The sequence below is a fragment of the Nothoprocta perdicaria genome, unplaced genomic scaffold (assembly GCF_003342845.1).
Source record: "Nothoprocta perdicaria isolate Ctin4 unplaced genomic scaffold, notPer1 scaffold_178, whole genome shotgun sequence".
Classification (NCBI taxonomy): domain Eukaryota; kingdom Metazoa; phylum Chordata; class Aves; order Tinamiformes; family Tinamidae; genus Nothoprocta; species Nothoprocta perdicaria.
The window spans coordinates 698,964-705,254 of record NW_020454960.1 but is presented as its reverse complement, the minus strand read 5'-3'; positions in this window follow the sequence as shown (position 1 = coordinate 705,254).

Sequence of the window (6,291 nt, the reverse complement as noted above, 5' to 3'; positions counted from 1 at the left end):
AAAAGAAAAGAGAAAAGAAAGAGAAAAAAGAAGAAAAGAAATTTATAAAATGACCTAGAATAACTTTTTCTAGACATAAAAGTATCTCTTCGGTCTGGTATTTTGGAATGAATCAGGGCTAACATGTGAGTGCCATTGAAAGGCCAGATGGCATGACATGAAACAACCTTTTCTAGATACAGTAGGTACGGAGACACCTTTTGCACATATTGGGCATAATTCTGGGGGAAAAAAAAAAAAAAAAAACCTGCACACTTGTGGGGAAAGGACAGTGGGTAATCAATGCAAATGGGAAACTGCCTCAAAGCACCCGGAGCTTTTGGCATCTGGAGTGGCAATTCGCCTGCAGTGGGCTGGCACGAACTGCAGGGATCACATTCTCCTCCTGACTACTTGAATACCTCCTCTTCCATCCATCTCGGTGGGAAAAGTGCTGCCGTTAACACTTAACAACCACCATTGCCGAGCTTATTTATTTATTTATTAAAGCTGGGGGCTGACAGTGGAAACGCTAGATCGCAGGAAAGCAGAAATTCCCCGTTTATTTTCTTTTTTTCCATTAGAGCCCTCACTATTTGTTTCTCTCCCTCGACAATCCTACCACAATGCACCTTAAACCTTTGCCATTATGTCTAGAAGAGTTACTCTTTTGAGGCTTTTACAACCTGTTTGATGTCTCTTGCTTCAACCTCAAAGAGTCTGACCCCTGGTAACTAATGGTGACTGTTGTAAAGATGAGGCAAAATCCACCGAGTCCTAATAAAAGCTGATGACTCTTGTCCACTGCCTTTGTGTTGATTGCACACAGGTTACACGTTGAGGTTGCTGCATTGAGCCTTTCGAGGACCTCATTCTTACATGGCTGTAGCCATCATGAGCACCCCAGCAGCTCAAGTTGGCCCATATGGGCGTGCTAAACAAATGGGACATGGGACACATGAGGCGGGCATTCACCACGACATAGGTTGAGCACGTCCCAAGAGGGCCCCGGGACTCAATAGATATCTTCCCCCGGCCAACCCCAATGCTTTGGTGCTGCCACTGCATCATCAACCTGCATCAGGGAGCCATTGGGCAGCTAGAGATCTGGCAGCAGTAGCTGGAGCCACGTTCTCCATGCAAAGCTTGTGTTCTTTCAGGCCCTTCTTCAATGATGTGAAGCCACCACACACATATATAGATATACGCACACACATTTATACATATAGATACATACAGCTGTTGCTCTTGTTTGCCTCTTGCAGCTCTTAGCTTCTCTGAACGTGCTGGAGGGCGACCAGTGCGTTTCACCTTGCTGTCAGAGCAGCCTTTGGATAATAAAGACACCCAGCCAATGCTGAACTGATCCAGGATTTTAATTGGCAAAGACTGTGTATCCCATTACTAAATCCCTGAGCCACACATTTCCCCAGGGCAGAATTTTTATTTAATCCAGCCCTAAGTCAATAGTGATTTACGTTTCACTTACTTACTTTACATATCTTAGCTGAACTTCCATATTCCTCAGGCATGGAATGAATCTTAATACATTGTAATTACTGTACTCCTATTGATGAAACGGTATGAAAAGCTATCACAGAGAGCATTAATAAAATGTACATTATGAAAAAGAATTCAGTATTGTCTGAAATTAATAATGCACTAGATTTTCTCTTACACGCCTGCTCATTACAGACCTGCCCTTGAGTTTTCTATTAAAATGACTTATTCAAACTATTTGTACAGTTGTGTTCAGTGTGCAGCTCTATATTGTAGGTTTGCATCCCAGTTAGATGTACTGCATGAGGATTTATTAATCTGTTATGTCTCTCAGGCATTGATTTTAGTGACATTTATATAACGCTGGTATGACTAAAATGAACTGATTGATTCATGTGTATGGATTAGTTTGCCCAAGACTTTGAGGCTAGGTAGGTTTATCATGCACTGTAAAGATAGAATTCATCACTGTATTATTTACAAGAGACTGAACTGGCTGCATCTCAATAACTGAAGAGATCTTCACTGTTTTATTTATGTATAAATGTTTACTTAATCAGCCACCAATTTTGTTTAGTGGAATTTGTTAGCAAACGGAAATTGTAAATGCTAACGTGTCTTCTATTTTAAAATTTATAGGCTTTCATCTATAGCAAAATTCAAGATTTCCAAAAAGTGTCTTTGTCTAGTGGCAGTCAACAAGCTCTCTTGTATATGCTTTCTGGTAATTGCAATTAGCTGCTGAAATACTTCACATAAAAAAAAAAATCAACCCAAATAAGAGGAGATTTGAGTGGTAGTGTGCCATAGTCAACATAAATAAACCAATATTTAAGAACATTGCTGCAGGTGCCAAACCGCTGGCTTTGTCAGTGTAGGAGCATTATATAGGACCCGAATATTTGCAAACACAAATGTGATGTGCAAAACACGCACAGCACTTGGAAGGACCATTGCAGGCAGCAGTGCCATGGTCAACCATCCAAACTTTGGGTTGTAGATTAGGCCCACGCTATGCTGGGCATGTGTGCAGCAAAGTGAGCATCCAATATCAACCAATTCCTGATAAAAATCAAGTCAAAATAAACATGAAGCAAAGCATATCGGYAGGAATGATTCACCCCGTTCATCTGTATCTCGGTTGCGTGGTGCGTATCCCCTATGACAATTCATGGAGAACTTGGCTGATGAAGGCGTCTGCTCAAGGTGCAYCAGAGCCTGACAAGTAACCAAGGTAGGATGTGGTTTTTAGGGGGAAAATACCCAGAGGAGGTGTAATTCCAGGCTATCCATCAATGGTATGTATTTGGTTTGAATTGTCTTCTGTGCTGACCACCCTGAACCTCCAGACAACCCAAGAATGAAGTGACTAAAAGGAGCTATTAAGTCAAATGAAGAGTTTCCTTTCAGGAGTCATTGAGAACTTCTTTTAGCGCAGAGATGCATAATAAATTACGTGCTAGAGGCCTATAAAGTAATAAGTASAGTCCAGAGATGACGAATTGAGTGGTCCAGTTCATCTTAGATAATACAGTAAATGGCGTGAGGACGCGGTGCAACAAAGAGGTGACACTCTTAAACATACTTAGAGACAATGCTTGGTTGCACAGCATATGGTTAACCCCTGGCATTCCCTGACCCAAAACATCAACAAGACGAAGTGCAATTCAGTAAAATGTGGTGTTTTTACAGCTTTTTTTTTTTTTATTTTGGAAGTACTATGGGAAAGTTGGATAGACACCCTTTCTCCCCTGCCTCTCAACCCCCAAAAGTGGTGCTGATGCCAATCATAGAGGACAATCACCTGCCTTAGGAMAGGGACACCAATGGATGAGGACATCAGCATCAGCCAGCTCTCTGGATTCTTGCTGTCTTAACTGTTACTTCATTTATTCCATAATCTGCAGGTTTGATAGTCATTAATCTAGGAAATAAGGAGGTAAAGTTGACAAAGCTGAATTTGAGTTTAATAATAAATTGAGTTTAATAATAAATTTCCCAGCATAACAATAAATTTCTTGCATATAAAATGGCTTCTGCTTAAAGGGAAGGGCTGAGAGTTCTTTTAATTGGTGATTAATCTGGTAATTAACCAGAGGAGTAGTAGCAGCGTGTGCAGGTCTTGCTTGGAGGCCCATTAGACCAAAGACCAAGGGGATGCTGAGGCTGGCCAAGGCCCTGGAGCTGATGGTGCTTGCATCAAATAGGGAATCCTGGCTGGATTAGAGAATATCTTGGAAGATGCTCCGAGGCTGACTGCAGAATTGAGGGATGAAGAAGCTCTTGAATCCCTTGGTAAGCTGCCCCACACGCAGCTTCTCTGCTCTTCCGATGTGCAAGTGCTGCAGCCTGCCTCGTGTCTCAGCAATTAGATTTTATTTCCTTTCTTATGCCCTGTTTATCCACGTTAATACCTCTTCCAGCTATTTTTGGCTCATGCCTGCTGTGCGGGAAGGTATATACCAGTGGGGAAGGATGAAAATTTGTCACAGTAATGTCACCAAAATGGTCTTCGCTAAAAGGTGTTACTGCAGGAGTCAGATTTTCCTCAAGCCTCCCTCCATGCATATGAGCTTTTAGCCGTATTTCAGAGGAAAATGAAGGCAAGTCCCTCTTATTTTTTTTTTTAGCAACGAGTGCCCATTACTGGGTACCCACGCTGCATATAAATCAGGCTCCTAAATGCAAGGAGAGTGTTATAGCTTTGCCATGTGCTCGCTCTACACATGTCCAGCGAGGCAATCAAAGGGTCTGCCTGATCACCACGATGGCTTTCAGGTGGTAGGACCAGGTTTTTTCACGTAYCTGAACCTGAGACACCAGAAGTACTGATTTTTGGTAGGCATTAGGCACTGGCAGTGCATAGGCAGAGCATCCTATGTGTTTTTAAGGGCTTGCTAACCCTTTCAAAACCCACCTCTTCTTTCTGTGCCTTTGCATACGACTGCAACAGAGCTAACAGTGCCTGTTGCAAAGTAAAAATACTGAGGACTGTTGACATTATGCCTGGGGACACTCATTTTGTTATTTCTTACCAAAGTATTCGGCAAAAATTAATTTTTTTTTTTTATGCAACCCTGTGTGTGTTTCTGCCTGTCTTTAGCCCCCTAAAGCATACAATAATGAGAGGAATAAGACACAGGCTGTTTCAACTTCCATCCATGCCCAGGCCCTACCTAGCCCCTAGGTAGGGTCTTACCCTCACCTGGTAAGAATCATGGGGCCCATTCACTTCTTAATTGGTTTCATGTCATATTACTCTGAAGTGTCAGGCGTAGCAACAAGGAATCCAGCCCAAGATTTGTGCTGATTCCCTAACGAGAATGAATTCTCTTGCCTAACATACAGTGTGTAGCATAAAAGTCATTATGACACATTGTGAACTCTAATTACATTCATACATGCTGAGTATACACTCTAATAAAGTTAACGGATGCAATAACAACAAGGCTGGCAATACACTATTCCACCAAAATTGCTATTGCTGTAAATTTTATTCTGAATTTCCTTAATCTGCCATGAAGAGCGAGGCTTTCAGCCCGGCTCATTTCAGCAGGTAGATGAAGGGATAAGACCTCACAAGGGACTCAACGACCAGCTGGTCCTATGGAAATGACTGTGAATGGGGGAGTCAAGACTACTCTGCCTCATCACACCCCCAGTGGTGTAAAAAAGCYCCTCCAGAAGACTATAGATGCCATCCTACGATGGGTTGAAAGCCCTCTGGGCTGAATTACCCTTTGAAATAGCCACTTACCATCTCTGATTATACTGAGATCCTCAGGCATCCCTGCTCTTGGTTTCCTCTCTTATGTACCTAAAATTAGATGCCCGTGCAGAGGTCTATGACGTGCAGGAGAACAAGAATAAATAATCTCACAGGCATTTTTTTTTCCAGGTTTCACACATATGTATCTGTTCATGACAGTGAGAATTTCATTGTAATAACAGAAATGGTCTTCACCAGCCCTGCAATGGGACCTGCACTCAGTTGAGGCCACAAGGTAACTTCCCACTTAATCCAATAGTAAGAAAAAACGCAGGAAGAAAGCAGCAGAACTGACATCTGAAGTGTTAAGCTGAGAGGGAATTTAGCTCTAAGAGCATTTTCAGTTCTCCACTTCCCCACCGTTAACTTATCATTGTAAAGCTCCTCTTATAAATATGAGCTGCTGCGGCTAGCCTGCTGGTTCCCTGAACTCTGCTCTCCTACAAGTTCTGTCAAAGAAGTAGGATTCAAGCTCCTTTTATTAGTGGAAGAGGTGGAGATGGGCTCCTTAAACCTCAACATCTCTGAGGGGATGGGCTCATGACTGGCAGCTCTTGCAATGCTACTTGCAAAGTGTCCTGAGGCCATCAGCTGGAGAGGTTGGTTTGGGAGAAGAGGACAAATGGCTGCAGGGACTGTGATGATCCCTTCCTGAAGATCTCTTCCTTATAAGTGTGAAAAATGAGCCCAGGGCTAGTCCATTAGACAAAAACATATGAAAAGGGAAGGCACAGAGCTGTAGACTGAACAACAACAACAAAAAGTAGTATTGCTTCGTATTTCCTTTCCTAGAAGATTCAAAGCCTGGACAAAGATGCTCTCCTACTGCATCTATCACTACTTCTTCAAAAGTAAAAAGGTCAAGTTTGTTTCATCACGTGTTTGTTTCCATATAAAATAGGATGCTGAAAATTAGCCCCTGAACAACACTTAAATATGTTCTRAGGTGAACCCCTACTGCTTGAGTCACCTCGAATAGTGAGCTGCTGAGACAAGGATGGTCTAGGGTCCTGAGTTCATCACAGCAACTTCATGGCTTCTCC